The following is a 15,744-nucleotide window of genomic DNA, read 5'->3' as shown; positions in this document are numbered from 1 at the left end:
TTAAAAATCTTCTTTCTCCTCGGTGCTAGTTTCTTTCTCTCTGCCCAAACCTGTGTTCCTCGGACACACCTCTCCCGTGGAAGGTTCCCGCTTGCAGGCGCCCGCGGTGGGGCGGGAGGGACCCAGGCTTCGGGATCTGGGCTTGTCCCCGCCCTGCCGCTCCTTGCTGGGCAAGCGTTTGTCCCTCGCGTCTCGCCTTCCTCCTTCGTGACATGGGATGCGAGCGCCTCCCGGCCCAAATGATGGAGGGGGCGGCCGTCGGGGGAGCGGTTCCCACCGCTGCTGCGCTGGCCGCGCTGGCTCGCTGTGGCCCCGGTCCTTCCTCACCTGTCACCTTGAGGCTTCAAAGCCAGCTGGAATGGCCTTGTTCAAAGGCCGTGAGTATTGTTAAGGGTCGCTGCTGGAAGTTTTAAGTATATTTTGGGGGGCATTTATGTGGACACTGCGTTCCAAGGATAATCCTTGACTCCGACCCTCTGGTCCAGGGTGGGGTGCGCTGGTTGGAGGTGAGTTTTTGCTTACTCAGGGCATTTGCCAGGCAGAGGCCTCAGGACTGGACGGTGAAACCGCCGGATTAGGCGGGTCGCAGGCCCAGAGCTGGCTGGAGGAAAGCAGAGTTGGTGGGTGAAACGCCAAGGCTGGCCAGGTGTGGAGGATCTGACGGGAGAATAGACTTGGGAGCAATGAGGAGCAGGTGAACAGAATCTGGCAGAGCGATAAGGCTGGCCCCACCTGGTACCTGGGCTCTCAGATTACGTAGAAGTTCCTTATCTGTCTCTAGGATCATCAAAGCAGAGTCAGATAATATTATTTAAAACATTTAATTTACACCAGAACAATGGTCATTGCTGCAATATAGAAAAATATCATGTCTATGAAATAAAGAACAGGGAATAATCATCATCATTATAGTAGTGAAAGAGCATTAATTGAGCTCTTGCTGTTTGGGACCGTGCTAAATGCAGTCTCTAACCCTCCTGATCATTCTATGAGGTAGTACTATTATTATATCCATTTTTTTCTATTTTTTAAAAATTGAGGTGTAATTGACACATAACATTATTTTCAGGTGTACAACATAATGATCTGATATTAGTATATATTTCAAAATGATCACCACTCTTAAGTCTAGTTCACATCTTTCAACACACAGTTACTAATTTTTTTGTCTCATGAAAACTTTTAGAATTTACTCTTAGCAACTTTCAAATATGCGACACAGTATTATTAACCAGAGTCACGGTGCTGCGCATCAGAACCCCACGACTAATTTATTTTACAACTGGAAGTTTGTACTTTTTGACCCCCTTCACCCATTTTGCCTGCCCTCCACACTCCCACCCCATGAAACCACCTGTTCTCTGTATCTATGAGCTCTTATTTCTTTTTTAAGATTCCACATATAAGTGAGATCATACAGTATTTGTCTTTGTCTGACTTATTTCACTTAGCATAATGCCCTCAAGGACCATCCACGTTGTCACAAATGGCAAGATTTCATTCTTTTCTATGGCTGAATAATATTTTCTTTACCCATTCACCTTTTGGTGGGCACTCAGATTGTTTCTATGTCTTGGCTATTATAAACACTGCTGCAGTGAACATGGGGGTGCGTTTTTTTTTTTTTTTTTTGGCTGCGTTGGGTTTTTGCTGCTGTGCGCTGGCTTTCTCTAGTTGCTGCGAGCAGGGGCTACTCTTTGTTGCGTTGCGTGGGCTTCTCATTGCGGTGGCTTCTCTTGTTGTGGAGCACGGGCTCTAGGCGTGCGGGCTTCAGTAGTTGTGGCTCGGGGGCTCTAGGGCACAGGCTCAGTAGTTGTGGTGCACGGGCTTAGTTGCTCCGCGGCATGTGGGATCTTCCCGGATCAGGGCTCGAACCCATGTCCCCTGAATTGGCGGGCGGATTCTTAACCACTGCACCACCAGGGTAGTTCTGCAGATGTCTTTTTAAATTAGTTTTTCATTTTCTTCAGATGAATGCCCAGAGTGGAATTGCTGGGTCATATTGGTAGTTCTATTTTTAATTTTTTGAAGAAGCTCCATATTGTTTTCCATAGTGGCTGCACAAAATTACATTCCCACCAACAGTGTACAAGCGTTCCCTTTTCTCTACATCCTTCCCAACACTTGCTATTTCTTGTCATTTTGATAGTAGCCATTCTAACAGGTGTGAGGTGATACCTCATTGTGGTTTTAATTTGCATTTTCCTGATGATTAGTGATGTTGAGCACCTTTTCCTATACCTGTTGGTCGTCTGTATGTCTTCTTTGGAAAAATGTCTGTTCAGATCTGCTGCCCATTTTTCAATTGGATTGTTTGTATTTTTACTACTAAGTTGTATGAGTTCTTTATATAGTTTGGATATTAACTACTTATCGTATATATGATTTAAAAATATTTTTTTCCCATTCAGTAGGTTGCCTTTTCATTTTCTTGATGGTTTCCTTTGTTTTTTTATTTGATGTAGTCCCACTTGTTTATTTTTGCTTTTATTGCCTTTGCTTTTGGTGTCAACTCCAAAAAAAGACTGATTTGGAGGTGCTTACCACCTATGTTTTATTACACTCGTTTTAACAACAATGAGATAATTGAGCCTCAAAATACTAACTTGTGCATGATCACACTCCTAGTAAGTGGCAAAAATGGAATGTGATGAGGCGTGTCTCAGGCTGCAATAACGAACTACCAAAGACTGGATGGCTTAGACAACATTTATTTCTCACAGTTCTGGAGGCTGGAAGTCCAAGATCAGGGTGCTGCAGATTTGATTCCTGGTGTGGGCTCTCTTCCTGGTTTGTAGATGTCTGTCTTCTCACTGTGTCCTTGAATGGTGGGGGGAGAGATCATCTCTCATGTTTTTGCTTAGAGGGCACTAAACCCATTCATGAGGGCTCCACCCTCATGACCTAATCACCTTCCAAAGGCATGGCCTCCAAATACCATCACATTGGGGACTGGGGACTCAACATATGGATTTGGGGGGGGTACACAAATATTCAGTCAATACCAAGTGGCAACAGCCTTTGGTTTTAACTTATCAACCTTCCCTAGCGCTCAGAACTTTTCTCTGTATGTGACATTTAGACCAAGACATTAGCAGTTAAGTCATCCGAACATGACTGCACCTGTGCTGTAGAATGTGGTTTTCATTTAATCAAAAATATCCATTGAGTACATACTGCAAGCAGGAAGATACAGGCATGTGACCTCATCCCTGCTTATTACCTCCTAAAGGAGCAAATGGAAATGACAAGTTATTTCAAGGAAAGCAACACTAAAGTGGGACTTGTTGCCAGATGCTCCAGCTATCTGTTCTTGGTGCTGAAGTGACTGTGTGTGGTCTCACAGAGATCACTGTCCCCTGCTGTAGGGGGGGGGGTCCCCCCTCCCCACTGCAGCTTCCTCCTGCCAACCTATAAGCCTTGAGCACATCCTACTGAGCCTGATAGCAGCACAGGACAGTGGCATGGGTTTCCCATTAGCAGTTGTTGACCAAAAGTTGCATATGTTCTTTTTTTGGAAATACATTCTTTCGCCATTAGCATTCTTTACTAAATATATTACTACAATTTTATGTAAGTTTCTTTCTCTTTAGTCATTTGCACGAACTGAATAACCTACTTGTAAATTGGATTATGCTTATAATTTTCTTTAAAATGCAATAAAAGTTCTTTATCCAAGCCGTGAATTGTCTCACTCTTTCCTTTAACATTCCTCAGGCTGAATGTATATTTCTACATATCCATCCACATTTGGGACAGGGGCATTGGGCTTGGCATCAGAAAACCAGAGTTGAGTCGTGGTTGGGTCATTTTGCAGCTGTGCATCTCTGGGTGAGCCGCCCAACCTCTCCAGTCTGAAGTTCCTTGTCTGTAAACTGTGCTTTGGGAACCTTACATCATACTTTGGTGTTACCTTGTACAGGTAAATCACATACATTATTTACTTGGCTACTTAAGGACAGAGGTTGTTTCTCTTGTGTGTCTCTGGCCACAGAGCTTGCCAATAGCAGGGGCCAGTGAATATTTGTTGACAATCTCCTTATTAAAATGATGGTGTTTATGCCTCCATGTAAAGGATGGAAAAAGAGGAGAAAAGGAGGGTTACCTCATGGATACACAGAATCCTTTCTGAATTCAAGTTCTTAGGGATTACAAAATGTGCACTGGAATCACAGAAAGTTCTTGAGGGTAATTATTTACATTGCTAAATAATGCACAAAGGTATATAAGTCAAGTAACTATTCTTAAACAATAGTTTCCAATAACGAGTAGTCTGGAAACTCATCAAAGTGGTCAAGTTCACTACCATTACTCAGTCCTGCTGAGTTTCGTTGATATTCCTAGCAGTTTGGAATCTTTAAAAAGTTGGCTGCAGCAGCTTGAAGAGCAGAAACTGGGCATCTTCTGGTGCTCGCATGACTTCGGAAGCCAACCTAGATCCTGTCTGTCTATAGGTAATAACATGGCTCCTTGGAAATGGAAACAGTTCATTCATTTTTAAAAATAAGCATTAAGTATTTTTAAAAATAAGCAATGCCTGTGTTCCAGGCATTGTGAGGCTAATGGAACCAATACAATTGCATAACCACCCCTAAAAGGGTTCTAATCTACCTGGGGACAAATTTACAAATTATTATAAGACAACAAAGGATCTGCTGAGTGGCGACACAAAATAAAGCTATAAACAAGGGTCTTTGGTGGTTCTCAGGAAGGAGGAACAGACTGAAGGGAGAGATGCGTTCCAGGAAGCCAAATCAGAAAGGACACTTCCCTTGGTTATAGCTAGAGGAGATACACTCAGCTGGACACCCTCAGAGACCAAAGAAGAAAAAGAAAAGGGAGGCTTATCAGTAAAGGAACCTTCTCTGAAGTAACCCAGCAGTCGTCAAGACAGAGTGGCTGCCGCAAAAGCCCTCTTCTCAGAAGCCAGACTCCAAATCTGGTGTGAGCTTTGCCAGCGTTTCCGTCAGAAACATCACACGCGAATGCGTGGAAAGTTCTACCCAAAGTCTGATATGTTACTAATTTTTTAAAAAAATTATCAGGTTTTACATAAAGACCAAAATCTTAATTTGCTCTTTCGAACTTGCACCTTCCTAAATTTGACCAAAGACAGATGTTCTGGTTTCTTTTAAGGGAAAAGAAACCTTTCTTTTTACAGGAGAACGTATGAAGGTTTCTTCTTACAGGAGAATGTATGAAGGAACGTCAATTTGGTACTTTGTACGTTTCCTAAGCCCATCAAATTGGAATATTATCTGAGTAGAGGTGAAATTTTATTACGATGAATAAGAATCTGACTCTGCTTTGTTATTGTCTTGACCCTGTTACGGTGTGAGATCCAACTAGAACACAGAGTGAATGAACAGAAGCAGGACAGCAAAGACCTGAGCCAGACCCTGCCCAGATTCCACTCCTGCTCTGCCTCTTACTCTGTGTGCCTCAGGCAAGTTCTCTCTGCCTCAGTTTCCTGGGCTATAAAAAAGATAACAGCACCTACCGCACAGAGTAATTATTGGTAGGAAGTGTCATGTTTGTTAGATACTAAATAAATAAACACAGCACAACTCTTTCACTGAGTAATCTGTGCATTAAATATCCAAAGTAAGTATCATCCCTTTCAAAATAATCACCTTGGAAGAATTATTCCAGGGATGTAGCCATTGGTCAGAATGTATCTGAAGCCAAGTGAAATTGTCTTCAGAAGCTGTGGCATATTCGTTTTTAGTATTCCTTGTGGCAGTGACTCTTCCTCTTTGGAAGGCAGATTTGCTTTTTAAAACAGCCCCAAGTCTGTCAAAGTCAAGGATGGTGAATGTGGTGAGAACAAGGCTGGAAGGATGTTCCTGGCAAACACGAGGTGTAATTAAAGTAACGCAGTCCATCTTCGTGTGTGGCTCACACTTGGACCCTGAAGGCAACTTTCAAAACAGAAGGGCTCCAAAGATGCTTAAGCAATGGCAGCAGTTAGTAAAGGACACATATTAGTTATCTATGGCTGTATAACAGATTAACCCCAAACGCAGCAATCTAAGACAACTAACATTTTTCTCACACTATCCATGGGTCAGAAATCCGGGCATGGTTAGCTGGCGCTCAGGCTGAGGCTCTCTCCCCAGGCTGCACCGGAGGTGTTAGCCAGGGCCGTGTTCATCTCAGTGCTCCACTGGGGAGACATCTACTTCCAAGCCCTCTGCATGGCTGTGGGCTCACATGTCCTCAGGCCTGAGTGACTGTTGACTGCAAACAGCCTTCCTTGCCTCTCCATAGGGCTGCTCTGTACAGGGCAGCTGGCTTCCCCCAGAGCAATTGCGGGGGTGGAGATGGGGCTGGGGGGAGAGAGAATCCTAGTAGAATCTACAGTTATTTTTGAAACGAATCTTGAAGGTGACACTCTATAATTTTGCCTTATTCTTTTCCTTAGAAATGAATCAATAAGTTCAGGTCTCACTCCTGGAGAGGTGATTACACAGGAATGAATACCAGGAGGCAGAATCATTGCATAAATCCCTGAAGTGAGACGGTAGGGTTGAAAGATAACACTCATTTCAATAAGATCTCTCTCTCTCTCTCTCTCTCTCTCTCTCTCTCTCTCTCTCTATCTCTCTCTCTCTCTCTCTCTCTCTCTCTCTCTATATATATATATATATATATACACACACACACACACACACATACACACATACATATGTATCTCCAATTGTTTTTTTAAATTTCATTGTTTTTTAGGGATGCTACATTTTTTCCCCGTGATACAGATATTTTTGTGGAAAAATTATCTGACGCTAAGAACATGGTCGTAATAATTGCCATCTTGGGCCTGGGTCATGGGTTGAAATTATATAAGGATAAGGTTAGCTCTAGTCCATTTCCCTCATAATGGACCTCACCTCTGAGAGATTTTTTTAGTCATCTGAAATAGATATGGAACTGCCTATCAGGATTATAACACTGAACAAGATTCTGGTATTCTAACATTTCTAGACTACCAGTCGGCTTAATGCTTTTAAATTCAGAAATTAACTTAATATTAAGTTCAGCAAGGCTGACTGACACAAAGCACCCGTTTTTAACAAGCTGCCACCAGCCTGAGAGTGTGAGCTAGGGGTGTTCTCCAGCTGAGAACCATCCTTACTGACAAATGATGCCCTTTTCCTCTATCAAGATTTAGTAAACAGAACCTTCTCTCCAACTTTTTTCACGATTTTTTTCCCAAACAAGTTTACAGCAGAGGGTGCGTATTAATCAACAAAGCAGTCAAGTTTCATTGCTAATGAGGAAAGCCAGTGTGTTGGAACCTGTTGATTGAATCTGACTATAAACTCTAACTCATCACAACAGTTGAAGCAAAGAGATGACATCTGCTGGCTGACAACCGCAGACAGAAATGATGGACGATGTGGAGTCAGGAAGTCTTGCCATAGAGCAGAAACTGACTTACACCTCCTTTCCCACCTGGTGTTAAATTGGGTATCCATCTGGGTCTGTGAACATATGTACATTATATTTGTTGTGAAACAAACAATCCAAAGTTCATTATCTACTCATTCACAGACACCTACAAATATACTGCATTTTTGGCAACAAACGTTCTGTACCTTTTTTCATTCTGAAAGTTTCTTTAAATGCCCTCACCTGAAATCCCACTCCCTAGAGTTATGTAATCACTGTTAATAATGTGTTGTGTACCTTCCAGGTTTTTTCTATCCATCTACAAACACACACGTATTTATATACACATACACAGACATACGAGATCATGCCATATGCAGCTTTGAAAGGAAGCTTCTTTAATTGGTTTTCCCCTCCTTTTTCCTGATTTATAAGAAACGCATTGCTGTTTAACCATGAATTAACGATTTTCAATATAAGATTTCTAAAAACCGATACATTCTTTGGTAAGTTTAAAGCTAATTAAAACAAAGTTGCTTTTTTTGCATTAGTTTTTTTTTTCCCCAGGCACTTTGAAAGTGAATGCATAAATACTGCTGGAAAGTTAACTTTACAAAAAAAAACACTTGTAAGCAAGCAGCCTATTTTATTTTATTTTTTTCATATTCTTTTCCATTATGGCTTATTACAGGATATTGAATATAGTTCCCCTGTGCTGTACAGTAGAACCTTGTCATTTATCCATTCTATATATAATATATCGTTTGCATCTGCTAATCCCAAACTCCAAGTTCCCCCTTCCCTCCCCCTGCTTCCCCTTGCCAATCACAAGTCTATTCTCTATGTCTGTGAGTCCTAAGCAAGCTGTTCTTACAAAGTCTTTTCCTTTTTACATCATAAACTAAAAATTTCCTTAAATTTGCATTTTGGTTAATTTATGTAAACACTACCAATTACTGCTTCTTGATTAAAGCAAAAGACAAAGTCAGACGTAGTTGTGGCGTGAGACCACGTCAAACAGATTAGTGATAACCCACAACTTTTGGACCAACTGTGGGCGGGAATAGGTCTCCGATTATTTATAGTTCCTTCCCAGAGACTTTTCTAAGTAAGGAGACTTTTCATGGCCCATGTCACAACCATGAAAAATAAGATGCGTTCAACTTCCCGATTAAATACGATGTAAAAAAACCCAAATCGCTCTTGTTAAAAGTAGTGTTTGTAAGGATTATGTTAACCACTAACCTCTTTTGCATTTCATTTTTACAAATGCATTGTGGGTAGCGCCTAGCTAAATATGAAAGTAAACCCGGGCGGGCGGCTGCCAGCCACGCGGGCTCCGGGAGCGGCGGGTTCGCCTGGGTGAGGACAGCCCACCTGGCTGGGAGCCCACGCCCCGCCCGACCGGGTGGGCCGCGCGGAATGACGAGGAAACCAAGTCACGCGCTTGCCTGGGGCCCCAGTGCCGGGCGCGCCCTGGCAGGCCGTCCTGTCAGTGTCGTGTCAGTTTCAGGAGCACGCGGCCGGTCTGGACCGTGCGGTCGCCCAGCGCGCCGAGGCCAGGCAGGCAGGTAGGGGGCGCCGGTCTGCTGGTCCCTCTCCCGGCGCTGGCGGGTACCACCTTCCGGCTCATCATTAGGAACCCCTTCCCCCAGAAATCCCGATGTCTACATCCCGGTCTCTACTGGTTAGGGATTAAAAGTGAGTCAACAGCAGTCAAACAGGTGGTTCCAGCAAGACTTCCTCTTTCCCTCGGGTAAAGATACCACCCAGGAAACTCCGTGTGTGCTAAACTCCTATTCTGGGAGTTCTTCAATGGTTTACATCACCCATAAATTACTCACCTTTTCTCAACCTACCATGGGGGCGGGGGTATTTATTTCCAACAACTGATTGGGAAAATGCAAACCACTGGTGAACTTTCGAAGCTTCAAATATTTATAATGGAAGTCGAAGGACAAACTGAGAGATTACCCACACTTAAGTGTTTTGCACATAAAAAACATTGCCAACAAAAACATGAAGTTATTTTCCTTAAGGGAGAGGGTTTCGGCTGAGGAAGTGGGACTGAACCTCGGTTTTATGTGTCAGATATGAATTATACCCAGAAACTAAAATATGAACTAGATTTAAGAAATAAGCCCTTTGGAATATTGGCATCATCTGAATCTTTTCTAAGGATAGTTTTGCTTTTTTTGGTTGTCGTTGTTAAAAAAAAAATTCCTTTTGGGGCAACTTTGATAGATTTCTTGCATTTACTCAAAATAAAGCTCTTATTCAACATATTTCTTAGGGTTTTCCTAGTAACTTACTGTTCTTTCTTCCTGTAAAGACAAAACCAGGAAATTGTTCAGAAAAAGGCCCAAGCTGACTTCCTAATTACCTATTATGATTAGTGAGAAAAATTTGGGAAATTGGGAATATTGGGGCTGGGTTGAGAATTTCAGAAAGATGGAGAAATCGTCAAATTTAAGACAAGATATTGAAAAATTGTCCTAGAGAAAATGATGGTACAAGAAGCTTAGAGATTTCCAAAGTCTAAGCTAGCTGACTCAATGATTTTTAAAAATACATATAATCTAGGAAAGGCTAATAGATTAAGAAAGACATTAGGAATGCTGTCAAATGCTCTATTTTAGATGTGGATAATTGCCCTAGTGACATCCTTATAAATTTGGGGGTTTTTGTCTTTTGACTGAGGTGGGAATTTACATAATAGTAATCATTGCAGTTTGTATAATCATTTATACTTTTCTTTATATTATCTCATTTATATTATAGTACTCGTGTCTTTATCTTTAGTAACTGGTTTGCACACATCAGCTTTTCCCCCCTTTTGTTATACTTATCAGACCTGAAGGGAATCAGGATATGCTACTTCGGCATAAAATTATTTTGAGCTGAGGACAATTGAGAGTCAACAGATGAAGAAAGAAGCCGTTTCGGAGTTTCCCTTATCTGACCCAAAGCGGCAACTTCGGGGAAATAAGGCTGCCCTAAATTCCCTCTTTGGGGCAGGTCTACTCATAAATGTCCTCTCCGGGGGAGTTTTATGGCCCTGAAGAAGAGAGAAAGACTACTCAAACCCACATAGACAAACATTATCACAAACTTCCTTCTCTCCTGTTTGTTCTCCTGTTTGCCTTTCCTAAATAAACCCTTCTGTTCTTCCCATAGTAGCCTTTTCTTTCCCCTCCCTTCCCCCTACTAAGTTAGGTGTATAAACTCCAAATTCTAACTACCCCTTTGAGTTACTCCTCATTGATTACTCCTGCATGTATGAGCGCTACACACATAAGGAAACTCTCCTTTCTTCCCCCTTACTGTCCTGTCTTTTGTTGGGCTTAATTCACAGGCCCCCAGAAACTGAACATGAAAGACAGGAGGAACACTTTTTCCTTCCCCTGCTGACCTAAAGGAAATACCGTGAAATATCAGTACTGATCAAAGAGGTTAATGAGGTGCATGGGGGAGAGGAGTATACCTTAGATCTTTATAGAAATGGTCTTAGACCTAGATCTGCAGAACCCAACTTAAGTTGGCTCTCTTTAATATTTTATTGAGATTTACCTCCCTGCCAAGCACTGTGCTAAGAGCTTTAACTAGGATTATCTCATTTCACCCTCGAAACAACTCCATCAGGTAGTTAAATCAGAGAAAGTAAATAACTTCCTCAGGGCCAAATCCTGTAAAAGGTAGAACAGGTGCCTAAATGCTGCTTCTTACCCCAGGCATCTTTCTCTCCCTCAAAGATGTTACTGCAGGTGTCAAAGGCATGTAATCTAATGATTGGCATGTGTCATGCACACTCAGTAAAAGTTCACTTAAATTCATTAATTAATAACCATCGAGTTTGATTCTCAAGAGTTATAATTTTGATAACTGACCAACATTGCATCTGTGCCCTCTTTTCCTTTCTTGTCATCGAAAGCATTTGTATTTTCCTGGACTTATGCTAATGATACCTTCTTTTCTTTTTAAGCTACTTAGTGGGATATAGCCAGTTATGTTTACATGTAGAGAAAGAAGTCCTGAATCGGCCAGGTGGCCCACACCCAGTTTAATTTTCCATTGTCACATCTTTTCCTATATGGTTTCTTCCATTGCTTTTAAGTTTAAAGTCCTTCCTGTTGATAATTCAGTTAAATATTCCCCTATGTTTTCTACTAGGTTTTGCTCTTATTTTTCATTTAACTCTTTAATCAATTTTATTTCAGTGTGAGTGATGAGAGACCAGCTTCTCATCTTCCTTGCCTGGCTCTTCCCTCTTATCTTAATTAAGATTTCTAATTTCTATGGTATTTCTTGGCTTTAAAACCCCTGCAGGGAGTGTTAAAAAAAAGTTAAATTTTACTATGTTGTAGGTTATTTTCTGAGGACAAACTGCACTCTTTCAAGAACTAACATGCTAGATGACTTTGGGTCATTGTTTTCACCTCTCTGGGCCTCAGAATCTTCTGTAAAATGAGGAACTTGGACTGGATCTGCTTTCCCCCCGAGTATTCTGAGGAGTACAATCTTGTTGGGCTAAATGAGAAAGGAATTCTGTAGACAGTTATGTTCAGGAAGTTCTGTGTTATATAAAGTGTGAAAGGGTTTTTTCTTTTATCTTACCTTTAATATTATTATTTATTCAGAAGCGTTTATTGAGTGACTCATGATCACAAGAGGTAGGGCCCCTAAGCCCAGACACAGTCTCTGCAGTGGAATTCATACTGTGCAGAAGACAGACCTGAGCAAACCCTGGTCAGTTACAGAGAAGTTGCAAAGGGGTGTCAAGAACACATGGCAGGGGGAGCCCACAAAGAGTGCTGAGAGTTGAAGGGTGAGCAGGAGCTGCCCAGGGTAAGGGTGGGGAGTGGCAGAGAAAAAAGCACATGTTCCTAACTGACAGTGCGTGGAACTTCCGAGAAACTGGTGAGAATCCAGCCTGAAGCCAGATCACTATGGACCTCTGAAGCCTTTTGGGGGGATTTGGGACTTTATCCCAGGGGAGCAAAATGCTACTGAAGATTTTAATTAGGGGTGTGATGTTTACATTTTGCAGAGATCCATTCTTCTGGCTGCTTTGGAGAGAATAGGTTAATGGAGACAGAACCGTTAGGGGTCTGCAGTGTTTTAGAGAGGAGATGCTGGTGATGTTGGATGATGGCAGTGAAAACGGGGCCAAAGTGGGCAGATTGGAGAAAAAAATTGGAGATGTCATTGAAAGAAGTCAGGGAAAGAGAGGAGTCAGAAGTGATACCCAGGTTTCTGGTTTGTGCCATTGAGGGATACTGGTACTAGTGCGTGGAATGCGGAGCGAGTGATATTGACGTGGAGAGTATTTATGAGGTGAGGGTGACAGGGACGTGTGGAGACCAGTGAGCTCCGTTTGGGAGCTGATATCTCAAACCCCTAAAATCAACAGTATGCAGCATCTGTCATAACCCGTAACCCATAATCCATTTCTTCTTGGTAGAACATCTCTTGGGGCCAGGGTTCCATGGAACACACTTTGATAAATGCTGGACTAGCCACTCTCAGAGGTCCCTGCCAGCTCACATGTGATCTTTTCCCGTAATGCTTATTATAACCAGAAAGTAAATTGCATCGCCTGATGTTTTAAATAAACCTGTAAATTCAAGTGTAAGAAAGATACAGAAGGTGCACAACGGATGCATTTATACACGATGAGCACACGCATGTGAACACGCCTAGAGCAACACAGAACACGTCGCAGAAGCCTCCCGCGTGGTCTGACGTTTGAGTCTGTGAATCAAACACTGGGCGGTCCCAGGCTGCGGGGGCGGAGCCATCGCTTCTGTCTGTCCTCTGGGATAGCCTCCTCCTCAGAACCCAGGGGCACAGGGGGGCCTCCACGTTGGCTCGCCCGTGGCTCTGCACCCTGAGCGCACCACCCGTTAGCACTTGGCCTCTTCCCTTGAAAAGCGTATTAGTGACCAGTAAATCAAGTCAAGGGCCTTCATCCAGAGTTGGCCTCACCTGCCAAGTAACCTTCCCATGAACATCTCAGGAAGAAAGGAAAGGTTCTTATCCATTTGCCAAACAACCTCCGGCAGCGGATGATTCCCTAGGTTAACAGTGGCACAGCATGGGGATCAATAAATATTTACAGGTTAATGAGTACGTGAATATCAACCAATGCTTCCTGCCCAGGGAAGAGGCTGCAGACGCCAATGCCTCCAAGAAAGCAGAAGTTCAGCATCACACCCTGAATGAATGAGTGAATGCATGAATGACTTCATTTTCTGGGCTGAAATGCTCCTCCGTACCCCTTTCTACGGCTGCTTCTCCTAACTGCTGGCCCTAATTCCAATGCCGCGCCCTCGGAGAAGCTATACCCGACCCCCAGACTAGGTCAGGCCGTTCTACCTCTTCCTAACATGTAGCACCACTGCTGTTGGCAACGGAAAGGCATCAGGCCTGCGAGGAGGCTGAATGAGGCAGCCTCAGAGGATGGCCACCCAAGTCAGACTTGCCGGGTTCAAGTCTCTGCTCCATTTACTACTTACAAGCTTTGTGACCTTGGGTAAATTACTTAACTTCTCTGTGCAGCACGTTACCAGCTGGATGAGGATCATCGCAGCACGCACGTCAGAGCCCCCACGTGAAGACTAGAGAGAATAGCCTCGCGAAGTGGTTAGTGCAGTAAGGTGCTCAGAAAACACGTGCTGAGTGATGAACGCTGAATACATCTTATGGGGCTGTTCTGACTGAGGGGTGGTGGAAGGTTCTATGAGTCTGGGTGTCCGAGGAGGGAGGTGGAAAAGCCAGCAGGTGGGTGGGGAGAGTGGTGGCAACAAAGGCGAGGCTGGAGTTTTAATAAATGTTTCCTTTTAAGACAGGGCCTGACTTGCCTTTACCCTATTAATGCTTCTTAGCATTTGCCCAAATTAGAATGAACCTGGCCTTGGTGATAAGAAGCCATTGTTTTAATAGAAATGACACAGCGGTCTGTCTCTTCTGCTGGCTTCTGTCATGGGAACTTGTGGTAGGGTCAACTCAGTTGAGCAGATTTGGCTCCTGGCGGCTACCCGGCTAACCCCGTCTGATAACCTAGTGACCAAAGGAGAGGAAAGGGTGGGGCTGGCCTCAGAGTATTTACACGTGATTCCTACGAATGTGCATAGTAAGGGAAATAATCATGGATCGTAGCACTGGAAAGTTCTTCCCAATTCCCTTTTGAAATTTACATGTTTACGGCTTGGTCTCACTCAACATGAAAATCTTTTTACATTTTGGGGAGGTGGAAGCAGGAAGGCACTTTGGAACAAATACATTTGGTCATTTATTTTCTGGCCTAGTTAAGATGCGGTTTTTGAAGACAGCGGGGATCTGTCAGCTCTATGATCTGGCAGTTTTCTAGATCACTTCCAGCCCTGTAATTCTATGATCTAATAGAATTTATAACATTATGTATTCCAGTAGTGACTTGCAAAGATTGCTTTGAAGGGATTACAGATGGTTCTGTTAAGTATATACTTTTAGAAGAATATAATGCAATTTGCTTCCTAGCCCAAAGCCCCAAAAATAATTAGGTAGGAGTTCAGACAAGTGTTGAGGCAGTTGTTTCTGGTGAATCCAAATGTTTTTTTAAAAATCAATTTCATTTATCATCAGAGGAGGGCTTGCATTTCAGAATTCTTATGGTTTGTTGAATAGGAAAGCACAATGACCACGCTAGCATTACAAAAGTCAGCAATGAGAGAAATCAGTGCAACATTCCAAACGCAAATTAAGTATAACAGAGTGAGGAGAAGGAATTTTAGAATGTGAGGAGACTCAAGTGTCTGCCTTTGGGGATTCTTACTTGGTCACATTTGCGACTTTAACACATCTTCCATCCGACTACATCTGTAGCCCCTCATGCCTTGGAATTGCCCCGGCCCATCTGGTTTTCTTTCGTAGGATCCAGGGGAGACTTTCCCACTAACGTGTGGGTCAGAGTTTAGGCTCGGTCTGTGCAGAGATGGGTGGGGATGGTCTAGAGGGAAGAGAGGACAGTGGGGGCCACACTATGGAGGGCCTTCCTATAGGCAAGAGGGAACCATTTGGAAGTTTTATCTTCAATAAATTTTTATAATAAGAAGAATATACCTTTAATGTAGAAAAATCAGAAAAAAAGCCCAGAAAGGTATAAAGAAGGAGATAAACATCACTCATAATCTCGTCTTTCAGAGCCATTGTGATTTTCTTTCTTTTTTTTTTTTTTTTTTGTTGTTGGAGAGAAGCGTTATCAAAGTGCTATTTTTAGGAAAATTAACATGACAGGCAGTCTAGGATGTACTGGGGAAGAACTAAGTCAGGGAGACTATTTAGGAAGCTAATTAATGGGTCTCTGGACAAAAC

Source organism: Balaenoptera borealis (genome assembly GCF_965194805.1).
Source record: "Balaenoptera borealis genome assembly, chromosome: 7".
Classification (NCBI taxonomy): Eukaryota; Metazoa; Chordata; class Mammalia; order Artiodactyla; family Balaenopteridae; genus Balaenoptera; species Balaenoptera borealis.
Note: the sequence above shows the minus strand (reverse complement) of the source record.